We start from the raw sequence: 14,374 nt of genomic DNA, 5'->3' as shown, positions 1-14,374 counted from the left end.
CAATGAGAGCTCCCTGTTCTGAGCCTTCAGCATGTGCCTGCAGGAGTTGTGTGTGCAGGGAGTGCTCAGCACCATTCAGGATATAACTCATTCTTTGGTTTGCTCATTAGTCATACCATGTCCTCCTTCTCCTCCTTCTCCAGTTCACACAACAGAACTGCAGTTTGTCAGGATGTGTTGTGGAATATCTGTCCACAAGGCTAATTTTTCTTCAAACTTCCCTTTCTTTCCAAACGGCCAACCCATTCTCCTGTGACACTGCTCTTGGTCACTGTTATTGTTCATCTCAGCTGGCTTAGTGCTTTGCAGTTGATCAAGGTCAGATGTGACAGTTTTCTGATCCCATTGGGATAAAGACCGAATCATTTTGCCGTGAAAACTTGGGGCACAACTCCCCTTGGTGAGGAGGACCTTGCCACTGCTTTTTTGGTTTCACCAGCTTCTGTTCTCTAAGTACCAGCTGGCGTGAGGAGCAATGCACAACCCCTAAACTGTTTTCTCCTACCGACTCAGGAAGATGTGACCTCACATGTGCTCCTCGGAGCTCTGCAGAAAGAGGCTTTTGCATTATTTACTCTGTTTTGGAGCTGGAGCCAGACCTGACTCTGGGCTTGTTCAGCTCGAGGCAGTAGAGGTGGGAGTGAAGCCCTCCCAGTAACACCATCAGAGCCACTGGAGCTGGGCTCAGGTTTCTTCCCTGGCTGGTTCTCCTGGCTCAGCAGAGCCCGGCCGTGTTCCCCACTGGTGTAACGCTGACACGAGAGTTTTTAGCTCAGCTCAGCCCTGGTGTAGCTTCCCCAGCCACCACCCACCAGTCAGGCTTCGTGCTTGGGGTGCTCCATCCCAGCTGACCTGGGGCCAACCAGCCCTTTGCAGGCACTCGGTGGTGAGGCAGAGCCAAATTCTTGACTTCTGGCCGGTCAGTGGTGGCCAGGGGTGGGGTGAGGAGGAGGAGGAGGAGGAGGAGGAGAAGGGCTGCAGTGTCAGCCCCGGTTGGAGTCCCCCCACCCCCGCGCCCATGGAAGAGATCCCAGTGAGGTTCTTTGCCCGCTGGCAGCTGACTTTGCCCCCATCCACCCACCCTTTCTAAAGCACAGAGACGGGAGTGGGGTACCGATTCCACACCTGCTTTCCTCTCCCTCTTCTGCCCTCCGCAGCCCCCCAGTTCCCCCCAAAAATCTTGCATCATCTTAAAAAACCCCCACATTCTCTCTGGCTGCTTTTTCTTGCTAACCTCCGCTCGCTTTGCCTCTCCTCCCCTCCCTCCCTCCTCTCCATCTCCCTCCCTCCCTCTCTCTGGGGGGAAAAAAGGTCATTGCGCAAATGATTAGTCAGAGCTCAGTTGCTGTAGCAACCGGCTGCTGGAACTGGGACAGGCGTGCAGCGAGGACAACGGAGAGGTCGAGCATCAGCCGGGCTGGGGGAGCCCAGCCTTTGTATGTGCGCCCAGAGCCGGGGAGCCGCGGAGCCCCCAGCTCCACGTGTGGGGCTCTTCCACCGCCTGCCCCGACCGCTCGCTGCGCTGCGGCGCGTTCGGTTGCGGGCATCTCGATGCCGCCCTGGAGTCGGTACGGCCTTGGTGTTTCTCCGGTGTCTCTTGGCGTGGTGGCACCGTCCCTGGCCGGGAGGGAGGGTCCTGCTCCCGGCGGAGCGGCCAGAGAGCGGGGCACGTCGTGGGTTCCTCCCAGGGAACGCATGCCACTGGGGTTCAGGGCTCCTTGTCCTCTTGCAACATCCCACACATGAAATATGAAGCCAAGTTCCTCCTGATCCTTCACGAGGAACCAGGCATTAACTGTGTCCTGCCCAATTCCAGTTCCAGAGTGCTGCAGTCCTTCTTCAGTCCCCAAGCAGCTTCAGACAGAGGATTTTCCAAATCTTCCTTCTTTCCTCCCTGCCCTAAACTTGAGGACAGCAGCCTGGCATGCAACATCCATGGGCTGCTTGGCCTTGGCGTACAGAGCACGGGCTCTTTGGGGAACACTCGGGCCACATGCACAGTGGTTTTCATCCCTGTGGTCATGATCTCCCAGTGTTGTTTTGCCAAGGCTACTGGGGACCCTGCAGTGCTGGCTCAGCCTGTTCCAGCCAAGCCCCAGCCTGAACGGTGGGGCTGAGGAGGGTTGGTGGCAGAGCCAGTGGCAGCTCAGGCACAGACTCCTCCAGCTGTCTGGTGGGGTCCTGTGCTGTGCTGCAGAACTGGAGAGGATGGATGGGGCACCCCATTTCAGTCCTTGCTCTGGGCACTGCAGCACCTCAGCTCTCCCCTACAGCCCCCAAAGCACTGCTGTGTGGGCTCTTCAAGGGATCTCCATGTGTGAACAGGGACCTGTTCCTGTCACCAGCTCCCTGCTGTGGAGAAAATATCAGTTCTAAATTGTGTGGGGTGAGAGAACCTTGCAACTGGACTGTCTCCACCCCTGCTGTTCCCCTTGCACTGGTGTCCTTCAGGGGCTGAAGACCAATTTATTTTTCAGTGTGCGCTGCTTGGGTCTTTGAGTGAGCTGCTCCTCACTCCTTGTGTGTTGAGCAGTGATTTGGGGTCTTGCTTCCATCTGGGATGTGTGAGGAGTGTGAATGGGCTTGAGGTTGCAGGGGTCTTTGAGACCCCCAAAGGAAAGTCCTGGGCAGGAGTGATGCAGTAGAGCAGCTGCGAGTTGATACAAGTGCTGCTGGGGAGGGGATGTAAAATGTCTGCTTTGGGGTCTGGGCAGGATTTTGGGCATGCCTTTGGTCTCTTGCTCAAGGTTGAGCTCTGTGCATCCATCTAGAAAGCTGTGGGCTGGCGTCCTCAAGCCTAGGAAATTATTTTAGTCTGACTTTGTGGGAAACAGCAGGAAAGGGCTATTTATGCAGAAAATGGCTTCCAATAAACATGCTTCCTTTGGGAGTGGAGAGAAATTGCTGAGATGTGCTGGAAGTCTTTTCACTTTCCTGGGACCATCCTTATTGCCAAGAGCAAGCCAGCCACGCGGGACAGCCACGCCGACGCTCAGTGACATTCACTGCCCTGCTCCAAACCCCTGTCCCCAACTCCCCATCACCCTGCGGGTGGAGAGCAGCTTTCAAGGGCATCTCTCACTCTGCCTTGCCCACTGATGCTCCTCTCGGTCCTATGAATGGTCCTCTGAACCTCTAGAGATTTTCCTTGGATCCCAGCATTTCCTTCTTTCCTCCATTTTTCTGGAGCTGTGTGGTTGCAGAGCACTGGTGGGGGTGGTTTGCTGGTTTGAGGGCTTCTTACCTCATGGTTGCAGAGACGAGCTGAGCACAGTGATGTCAGAGTGGCCTACAGGCTCAAAATCCAACAGGGAAATAAAAGCAAGGCAACTGGTCCTCTTTCTTTTTTTCTTCTTCTTCTTTTTTTTTTTTTTTCCCCTTGCAAATCTCATTATTTTAAAGGCTCTTCCCTGATTTTTCCAGCATCTGGAAATCTTCAGGAGCTCTAAATGCTTGGGGTTTGCCATGCTGTTTTGCTATTTTTCAGTCTTCTTTTCCTTTGGAGGTGGTGAATAAACCCTGCCGATTCAGCCCAGCTCACTAATATTTCAGATTATTGAAAATAACAAAAGAAAGGAAAAGTGAATGAATCTAAAGCCTCCAGGAGAGGGCCAAAAATCCCTGTGACTCACTCAAACACTATTTCTGAGCTTGAAAACACAAAATGGTGCCTGTTCCTTGCTGCCCCTTGCAATGGGCCAGGAGATCATCCCCATCCAGAGCTTAGTTTGTGTTACAGGGCTGCCAGGTTCACATTTTCTTCTACAGATTTTGTCTCTCAAACCCCTGCTCTCTCCTGAAGGACCCCAAAGGTCCAGGCTAGAGATGGTTGTGCCACTGTTTGAAGGCATCAATCCCATTCTGAGCATCCGTGAGCTGAAAGAAGAGTGGAGAAAGCACTGAGGGTTTTTCCCTTTATGGATGATATCCAATAAAGGCTTCAAGTGATGAGCACTGTCTATGATGATTTGGAGCACATCCATGACTGTATGAGAGCTTCCTGCATGGAAAGGACATAAGAGTGGAGAGCTTGGGGACATTCTAGTGACAGAGGTGATGCAATCCAAGGGAATGGAGAAGCTTTAAAGCCATTTGGCAAAGCAAGCATTTGTGGTTTCACTAACAGCTCTGCAGCACTGCTCTTCATTGGGAAGCACCTGCAGAGCAGGATGTGATCCCTGGCTGCAGAGAATACCTGAAGTGGGGTGGGATGTAACCCGGGCTGGCTGAGCCTCTCCTGGCAGGAGTAGCTGGGAAGGGAAGCACAGGGGAGAAGGTGTGCAGCCCTTCCCTCATCTTTCTCATCTCAGACAGTGTGTGCTCCTCCAAAGAAATGTACTTGTGAGCATTTGTCAGTGATTGCCAACGAAGGAGGCAAAAATCTATAACCTGGGGTCAGGCCTTTCTTCCAGGCTCTCATGTCATGAGATTCTCTCCACCTCCTCCCTCAAACTGCAGGGAGCAGCCCCTCTGCGCTGTGTCTCATCTCGCTGACACGGCTTGGCTGTAGCCTGTGTCCGGGAGGTCGCCGGCAGACGTCGGCTGTCGCTGGAAAATAGCTGGAGTGGTGTCCTGGGGACGCCACGGGTCCAGGCAGCTCGAAGTGACCCCGTCACTGCAGCTGCCCTGATGGGTGAGTGCCACGTGCTGCCAGCGCTGCCAGCCCAGCCTCTGCCGCGGCGGGGTGGGCGATGCTCCTCGCTGGGGTCTGTCAAGGGAAATCCACCACGGAGTTAATGCGTGCTCTGCTTCCAGCCCTCCTTTGTTAAGGGGTTTGGCCCGGTGCCACGCGGGGAGCGCGGCAGGCAGTGCTGGGGGCCAGCGGGGCCAGCTTTTGTTCAACATTGTGGCTCCTCGATGGAAAGGACGGTTGGCCAAAATGGGGCGCGTGCGAGCGCGGCAGTCGCTCCGCCTCGGGAGGAGCCCAGCTGCTCTCTCTCTTCGGCATTGAATTCCCTGGGGCTTTGTGGGAGCACGAGGAAGCTGTTTGCTCCCAAACCCCGCTGGGGATTTCACTCATGCTGTGGCAGAGTGCTGCTCCCCGTGTCAACCGAGTGGGTGCTCGGGTGTCCCATCTGTAACACCCGAGAGAGATCTGCCCCTACAAGAGATGCTGAGGTTTCCCTCGATTCGGTGGCAGTGGGGCAGTGGGTGGCTGTGACATGAGACAGCTCCTCTGCCCATCCCGGGCCAGGGCCAGGTCCTGCTCAGCTCTGGTTAAGCCCAGCACAGCGAGCAGACAGCCGGATTTGGCCATCTCCATCTGCTGGAAACACTCCCTGTTTTGCTCAGCCTTTGTTTCCTCCCAGCTCCTCGTTATTTTTCATGGCGTTTTCCCTTCTGACTCTTGTGCTGCTCGAGGCTGTTGGTGCAAGCTCAGCATTTGGGCTCCTGCTTGTTCAGCTGAACATGGAGCTGTGTGAGCTGGGTTATTTTGTGTGCTCCCCAGCACGAGTGGTCCCAAAGAGCGAGGCTCGGCCCCACCTTGGCTCTTTAACAGCAGTGGGGAACAGCACGTCCACCTGAACCCAAACCCCAAAACAGTCCACGGGGAATGACGCAGCGAAGGTGAAATTTCAAAGGGAGACGGGAAGTGCATGGCAGGAGCAGGGGAAACAGAGGAGAGAATAGCCGGAGCTGACCTCAGCAGGGAGGGGAGCGCAGCCACACGCATGGAAGGGAAATGGGAAAAGGATACAGCTGGGACCGGCCGTGACACCCGTGTGCTCTGCCCCAGCGGTGTCCCGCTTCCCGCTTTTCCCCCAGGATGGGCTGGGGCAGTGGGCCAGGGCAGGGCAGCTCCCAGCACACCGAGACTCCCGGAGGCATCCTTCGGGGATTGACCCAAATGCACGCATTGGGGCAGCCCTGGAGCTCGGCCACCGGCAACCAGGGATGCTCTCGGGCATCCGCTTCCCCATGTGCCAGGAGGTGGCAGCCAGAAAACAGCCCCGATCTGGTGACCATCAGCACTGGCTCGCCGCGGACACTCCCCGGCTCCTGCTCAGAGGCGGCGCGGGGCAGATCTCGTCCTTCCAACCTTCCAGCCTTCCCCGGCACGTAGCGGGAGCTGGCGGTGTCACCGCGATCAGGGCCGCCTGTCGAGAAGCAGCACAAACCATCCCAGGGTAGCTGCTGTCCCTTCCAGCGCTCTCGGTTTTGCCCAGGGACGGATGACTCTTTTTTTTTTTTTTTTTTTAACATGTGGAGTTTTATTTTTAGCTGGAAAAAACCCCCAGCCTTTAAAAAACAAACACACGCAAAGTTTTTGTGAAAAATACTCAACATAATGGGATTTTTTTTTCTTCTTCACAGAACTGCCTGTGACATTTCTAAAATGAAGGGTTCCTCCTGTCCTTCTGCTCTTTCCCCCTCAATCTTCAGTAAAATTTCTCCTTTCCCAAAGCCCCCATTTTTCTCCTCAGGATATACTCTTTCAGGAGGAGGCACAGAAACTATAAGGACTGCTTTTTCTGGATTTTTTTCCAAAATAGTAGAAAATTTATTAAAACATCCCTTTTGAACCTGTTACAATGGAATGAAATTAATTTTGTTGTTTTCTCCTTCTTCCAACTAGTTCTCATCTGTCCTTAGTCTTTGGTGTGGAAGAACTGGGATAATAAATGGCAGAAACCAGATCCTACTCTTTCTTCACTCAAGGGAAGGATATTTCCATCCCGGTTGAACTCTTCCTTTGGGGCTGGAGGGCACCCAAAAGCCAACATCTGGAGGGGTTCATGCTTCTGACCTTCTTTTCCATCCAGTGGAGGGATATAGAGAAGGCTTTAGGAGTCTGTGGGGCTGTGGGAGGGCTGGGATTGTCTCAGGGGTTGGCCCAGGGACAGTCAGGGTGGATGTGAAGGCTGGGGAGCTGGACAGCAGAAGCCTCAGGTCCTGAGGTCTGTTCTGGGCTCTCCAGCAGCATTTCCCACATGACCTTGGAGAAGTCGCTTCATCACTCTTCATTTTCCTACCTGGGAAAGAGGAGAGCACTTTCTTTGCACCTGTGGGCTTAGGCAGGCAGTTAATACCTTTTGATCACTGGGTTGCCACGGGGATTTGATCAGCCCCCATTGACTCGGCTGGAGCAGAGGACAGTAGTTTTCCTTCCAGGCTGGAAGTGCATTGGCTGCTTTTCAAGAGTAGCTACTGGTTTCTCAGAGCTGAAGGCACTGGAGGTGGAGATGATTCTATCCTTAGACAACACAGTTCTCTGCACCCTCTTGGCACCCAGGAACATCCAAATCAGCATCCGCATTGCAGAAATTTATCCTCCCTGCTGATCTGAGGGTCTCTCCTGACCCAACCCAGGAGCTTTCACACGGCTTGGCTGGGATGTGGGGACATGGGGCAGAACTCTTGCGCCTTAGAAGAAAACACTCGAGGCCAAAACAGGCTGAGGTCGCACCTTCCACTGCAAAAGTCTGGGCTCAGCAAGCCTAATTCAGCCACCCAGATTAAAATCATGTCCCAGAGATCCTGTTGGAGTGGAAGCTGCTGCTCTGCCTTGGATACACAGCCCATCACTTGGGAGGGGACCTGATGAGGAGGTCTCAGGATTGGTCTGGTGCTTGTGTGCATGGCTGGTGGGAGCATCTTTCCCCAAACTCAGGGGAAAATATCAGGCTCATGGGCAGCGGCTGCTGCAGCCCACGTGGGAGCCTTGGAACCCCTGGAGCAGAGAAGGGGAGCAAAGCAAACACGCTTTGTCCAGGCTATTTATTTTGTGCTGGGGTAAGGGGTTTTTTTTCATTTCAGACATGCGATGAGTGTGTTACTCAGCCATGACTCGAGAACTTGTGAGCAATAAAGTCATCCTGAAGTCTGCCAAAAAAAATCTTCTTAGCACACCCACCTCATCACACGTTCCCACTGTAACTACTTTGGTGCGATCTGCTGCGGAAAGGCGGCTACCTCGCGGGGAGGCTGCGGTAGCCATCTGCGAGCTTGCGGCAGTGGCCCATGGATGAACCCGTGCCCATCGGCACAGTGCCATGGGTGTCACCTGCCTAGTGACTGGGACCCTCTGCCAGCACCCTCACAAAGATGGTGGGCTGGAGTTTGCTCCAAAATCCAAGAGAAAACAGAGCTGGAAGGGGCTGAGTAGACTGGTGTAATTTTCCTGCTGCAGCAAGGGCTGGGTTTTGGGTTTGGAATGTTGGTTTTGACCTTTCGGGGTCAGGACTGGCCTGAGACCTCCACGAGCAGGGGAGCCATGGACACATTCCTCTTCCTGCCCTGCACCAAACCAGCTCCAGCAGGGCAGGCTGGATGTGAGGATGGCTTGAGGCTCCAGAGCCCTGCACCAGCCACCACTGCGGTCTGGGAGTGGTGATGAGCAGAGTGGTGCATCCTCCAGACTGCAGGAGAGGAGGCATGCACTGGCAAACCAGGAGAGTGGTGTTCAAAGTGCCTGAGAAAATGCATATTGATGCTAAAATTTGCATTTTTGGGGAGCTGACTGGTCCCTTGGATAATGAGTCATGGTCCAGGTCCCCATGTGTCCTCACCCATAGGCTGGCCACTCTGCTGTGGGGTGGTGCACCTTCCACTTGGGCACCAGTGGCTCTGGAAGTGGGATGTTCCTGGAGCTGGATACCACAGCTCGCTGTGAGGGGAAGCCCTGCTCTGCTGAAGGCAGGATGCACCAGGGTTAGAAACAACCCCATGTCAGTGGGGTGGGATGGAGGGACAGTGCTGGAGACACCCCAGCCCCAGTGGGGAGGTGGGACCACGCAGAACTCCCTCACCTAAACTACCCGGGTAAAAACTGCCTCTTCCACGGCCTCCTCTCCCCACCCCTTCCCTGCACCGGGGCTCTAAATAATTGATAACACTGATAAATAATAGATCTTGTATTTGCTCCTTCGCTGTCTCTGGCAGGGCGTGTGCGCTTGCAGCCTGGCGCTGCTGCATTAGGGTTACGGGGATGGGGAGCGCGGCTGTTGGGCCGGGGTAGGGAGCTCTGCAGCGGGGAGAGCATTCCGGGGAGATAAAGGGCTGGTTTGATGTGTGTTCATGTGGCGGGGCTGTTTTGCCTTGCATGCCTTTCTCTTTTGCTTTATTTTTTTCCTGGAGTGAAGCCTGGCGCCAGCAGTCTGGAACCAGCCTGACAAGCTTTTGAGTTATGGAAAGGGGGAGGAAGGGGGGAGGAGAGAGAAAGAGGGAGCGAGAGAGGCAGGGAGGAGGAGGGCGAAGGCAGAGGGAGGCAGCTGGGATGTGGATTATTAGGGGAGAACAAGAATACACACAAGAGGCTGGTGGGGTGAGGGCTGGGGGCTACCGGGGCTTGCGGGGAGGGGACGGAGCTGGTTTCGAGCAAACCTTTCAAAGGAGAATGATTTTTTTCCCCCTTTTTTTATTTTTTTCCTTCTTTTTTTTTTTTTTTTTTTTTTTTTGCATGGAGGGGAGAGGGGGAATTGAGTCATTTTGGGCATGAAACGCAAACCTCGCCGCGTCAAGGAACAAGGAAGTTTTTTAAAGCGCCAATTAAAGGGCTTGGAGAGGTCCGGGGCTTTTAAACAGCCTTGGGAAGGCGGGGGGGTCCTGGCCGGCGTTCAGGCTGCCGTCCCATCAGGACATTCCTTTCTGCTGAACGCTGCTGCTCCCGGCCCTCCTCTCCTCCTTTTCCAAGCTGCCGTCGAATCCTTTCCAACTCCCGCGTCCGAACCCAGGGAACTTTGCTCCGTTTCATCTCTCGCCGCCTGCTTCCCCCCGGCCCCGGCCTGCGCTCGGCGCTTTGATCACTGAGCTGCCTGCGCAGAGAGCCCCGGACCCCCGCACTCAGCACCCCCGGGACGCAGGCGCCAGCAGCCCCTCCAGGGGCTACCATAGCCAAAATTTCCCCTCCTGCCTTGATGGAGACCCCCGTCTGCCATCACATCCCTGCTCAGGGAAGGCAGCTGCTTCAGCACATTGGTGGCTGCAGTGTTGGGGGGAGGAAGGCTCGGTGCCCAGTGACAGGGACCTGCCCCCCCAAAATGGGAGAGGGTGAACTTGCCCCTTGGGGGCTGCGAGGGTTGGGCAGGGTGTTTGGAAAGGTGCCTCAGAGTGCCCACACCTGAGGAAAGCCACGTGGTGCCCATTAGGGCTCCTCCTGTGCTACTTCAGGGGGTTCACGGTACTGGCAGCAGCATGGCTGGGTGTGGAGTAAATTCACTGGAGCAGGGGGATGGCAGGCAGAGGCTGGAGAAGCTCCATTTGATTGTGTTTTGCACTCTGAGACCCCCTCGTCACCTCCAGTGGGTGTCCAGCAGCAAGAAGCACAGGAGAGAACACAGCCTTGCTGCTTCAGCCCACCTTTTGCAACAGGGAAAGAGCCATAGCACACCAGGGAGTGCCGTGCCTGTGCTCCGGGGGAAATCCAGAGTGCTGGCCAGGGGACGGGGATTTGGAGCTGCTTTGCAGGGGCTTTGTTTGGTTTGGTTTCAGCGCAGCCTATTTAACTCCAACAACTGGTGAAGGCTGGGGAGAAAGGAGCTCTTTGTTACAGGCTGAACAGCCCCAGGTCTTTAACTCAGCTTGTGGGAAGAGCTCTGAGAAGTTGAGATAGCCCAGGGATGGGCTCATTTTGGGATGGGAAGGTTTTATATCAGTCATACCTCTAAAGTGAAGAATGAGAGTGAGGATTTGAATACCCAGCTCCCAAAAAAAGCCCAGCACAAGCCCCGCGATACACCACCACCATCTGCCAAGCCTTTGTCTTTGCAGAGGAGGTGGAAGGGGGAACACCCAGTTTTCTGAAATCTCCATTACAGGTTGCCTCCGAGCTGCAGCTCTTCATAAAAAATACTTCTTTCTCTGGGTTTCCAGGAAGCAAAATGTTGCCCTCCGCTGTTTGCAGCATAGCTGGAACAGAGAACTCGCTGCCTCCAAGCCCATCCAGTGCTTCACTCCAGTCCGTGGCAGTGGTCAGGGGATTTGGAGAGAGACAACTCCCACCCACAGGTGCTGCAAAGACCTGCAGAAGGTCCTGTCATCCTCCAAGAGCCACCAGGAACGACAGCCTCCCACTCTCAGGGTAGGCTGCTCCTGCCCTGGCACCTTGGCACGGGGCTGAGATGTGGGGGTTGGCCATGGGTTCAGCTGGGTTGGCTTTGGACTGAGGTGGGTCCTACCAAGACCAACCTCCTCACATGTTGTGTTTCACAAGAAAACAATGCAACGCAGCTCTGTTGTGCATCCTTGGTCCAAATTTCTCATTTTTTCCTTTCTCTTTTTCCTTGGTGACTCTTCAAGCTCCTTCTGGTAACTTTAGAACTATGCTGGCAAAATTGTCCTCCAGCTCCTCCTTGCTGGAGATGCAACACAGATGGATTCATAATGTCAGTTGTCTTTTACAGACCTTCAACATCTCAGTGTTGGGAGTCTTAAACCAGTAAATGGAGGGAGAGACTTTTTTTTTTTTTTTGGTAGATGTGGAAACTGAGGCACAGGCTAAAAGAGGTCAGATTTTAGGGTTAGGGGACACAGTTTCACTTGGAAACCTTTGCTGCATCAGCTTCCCTGGCATCTCCTGAGATGTTTCCGTGAGAGAGGAGACCCTTTCTCCCTTCTTCTTGCCCAGAAAGGATCAGAAGTCAGGGATAGAGCTGATGACATGGCACTGTGGCTCATCCTCAACCCATGACCTCCCCGCTTGCACAAGGGGCAGCAGGCGGAAATAAAACACAATTCCGGGCTGGCAGAGCTGAGGAAGAGTGAGATGAGTCTTGGTGGGGAGACCATCCTCACCTTTCATATTCTAATGCCTTGCCTTTTCCTGATTTGTGAGCTCTTGGGAGTCCTGCTGGGAATTCGCTCAAACGGAGGCACACGCTGCCGTCCCTCGGTAAATTACACAGAGATATAATGAAGGAGGAGAAATCAGTTACTCTGTGACTGTGGCTCCCCAGGGGACCTTAATTCAAATATTTGTGGAGCTGAGCAAGTGGGGCGTTGGGGAGCCGCCGAGTTGGAGTGTCTCTCGACAGGTTGCTTGCAGGTGGTTGGTGATGGGGAGGCAGCACTCTGGGATACAGGATGCTCCCCAAAGGAGCTTCAGGTTCTTGATGGTATTCTGGGTGTCTTTGGGGTTAGGGTTAGATGGAAGAGGAAGATACTGGGGGAAGGTGGGACTATGGTCTGGCTGCAGCTGCCTGGAAAAAGGAGGTGGGCTCCAGCCTGCAACTGGTGGCTGTTGGGATGGGGCAGCCCCGTGTGTCCCTTTGCCAATGGCTTTGAACAGTGTGGGGTGATGGGGGCACCTGCCCAGGACTTGTGGCTGCCCTCTGCATCATGTCTTGGAGAGGGACTGGGACAGTGATCTGAGAGGGGATAGGAAGGAGCAGCGTTTGCAAAGCCAGGACAGTTCTCTGCTGCCCACATGGCCTCTGTTTTCAGTACTGGAGGTAGAAAGGGTTAAGCACTGCATGACAGCAAGGAAAGGGCAAACCCCAAATTGCTCAATTTAGGAATGAGAAATCGATTTACCTCCAGCTCCATTCCCTCCGTGTGCCCTCAACCCAGGCTTCCTGCCCTCTCTCCTCCCAGGGCACGCCAGCACCTTGGACCTGAGAAAACAAATGGGATCCAATTTGCCCAGCTAGCAACCTGCACCAGCAGCTGGGCCACAGCTGGGGAGCACATGCTGGATGCATGCAAGACCCCTTAGGTCCCACTTCACCTTGATGGCCGAGGCTGTGGCTCCATCAAGGACCCAGTGGTCCCGTGGCTGTGCCATGGTGCTCTCACCTGCTTCAGCAGTGGTGCTTTTGCCTGAGCATGGAGAGCTGGGGTGCAGGGTGAACTGGGTGCAGGGCGAACTGGGTGCGGGGCAAATTTGGTGCAAGGTGCTCCCAAGAAGAGGTGGTGGTATGGGGGCTGAGGGCAGCTGCGTTCACCCGGTGCCATTCTGCAGAGCCCTTTTCTTCTCCTGCAAGTCCTACAGCATCACCCCAGCACTCAGAAGCGATGCTGCTACCAGGAGTTGTGAGTGTGAGCACACACAGGCGCACTCCCCCCGTGCCCGCTCCTTGCACGCCTGCTCACAAGTGTGCCAGCTCTCCCTCCCGGTGGGGGCAGTTTTGCCTCCGGCTGCCGGGACTGCCGTGCGTGGCGGGGACAATCCCACACCCACCCGCATCCCCAGCCCTGCCACCAGCCAGCACAGGCGTCCTCCCCGCGCCGCGGCCCCTTGCACGCTCAGCGCCTTCGGGGCTGCGCGCACACGCGTCCGCGTGCGGATCTGCGGCACGCCAACTGTTGGGAAGGGGAAGGGAAAAAAAAACCCCACCGACTCAGCCGAGAGAGGTGGGGGGGGGAAGAGAGAGAAAGAGAGAGAGAATGACAGACTGCAATCCCCCTTGAGTGCCTAGCCTCATGAATATTAATAAGGTGGTAATTAAAATGCAGGGACACAGCAGGACGGATGCAGGCGCTGCCTTCGGAGCGCTGGGAACGGGGGGAGCGCGTCTTTCCAGGCAGGTTTTGATTCCGTTCTCTGATGAAAAGAAGAAAACGGAGCCTTCAACTTTAATCAGTTTAGAGTTTTTTTGACACGACATATCTTTAATTGCTGATATTTCTGCTCTTCTCAAACCCGGCTCCACCGACTCCAGTCTAAGCGGAGATAACGAACCGCGCTGAAGTGCCGTGGATTCGTGCCGTATTTACGCCTCGACTTGTTTGCTACTTTCCTGGGGTTTCACCTCTCTGCCTGGGGTTGGAATGCACAGCCCTGCTGCCGCTTGCCTCTGCAGCCAGGCGTGAGGGTGGAAATGCAGCCCGGCACCTCTTTGTGTAACACCCCCCTCCCAACCTGCCCCACTGCATCCTCAGGGAAACCTGCCTTTTTGGGGGGTAGTAGATCTCTATTCTTGGTGCCATGGCTGTGTGGTGAGCTTGGAGCTGGACAAGATGCCACCTGGTCTGTGGTGGCAAGGAGAAGGGGGGGTAGGGTTGGGTTGGACTGAGTGAAATCAGGTTGGGTTGGATAAGGTTGGATTGGAAATCAGGTCTCCTGAGAAGAGACTCTGTTCCCCTCTCCAGAGGAGGTTCAGAGTAGAGGTGGCTGTTGGGTTGTTGAGTTGTTATTAAGGAGGCTTAAAGGGACTCAAGGCTGGGTGAGGGTCCTGTGATGGAGCACAGGGTAAGCTCTGAGGTCTATGAGGAAGGAGAACCAAAGTGTTCATCTTTCTTGGAGAAGGCAATAACTCCAGGGGGTCTGATCTGTTGATGGAGAACCATGTTGCTGGAAAAATGAAAGGGAAGTGTTGCTTGGTGCCCAAATTCAATGTCTTGGGTGCAGGAATTGGGCCATGCTAACCCAGAGCAAGGATTTAGGAGGCAATTTCTGGTAAAATGGAAAAGAAAATAAACCACAAAATACCCCATC

The 14,374-nt window shown here is 54.7% G+C and overlaps 1 long non-coding RNA gene across 4 annotated transcripts in view; it reads left to right on the top strand.

Annotated features, from left to right (window-relative positions):
- The window catches only part of LOC146429906 (uncharacterized), a 116,616-nt gene that overhangs the window by 83,568 nt on the left and 18,674 nt on the right, over positions 1–14,374 (top strand). The gene's annotated exons all lie outside the window — the stretch shown is intronic.

This window comes from Lichenostomus cassidix, chromosome 17, assembly GCF_008360975.1.
Source record: "Lichenostomus cassidix isolate B80296 chromosome 17, HeHo_3.0, whole genome shotgun sequence".
In the NCBI taxonomy this organism is placed as follows: Eukaryota; Metazoa; Chordata; class Aves; order Passeriformes; family Meliphagidae; genus Lichenostomus; species Lichenostomus cassidix.
This window is presented reverse-complemented; position numbering and strand designations above follow the sequence as displayed.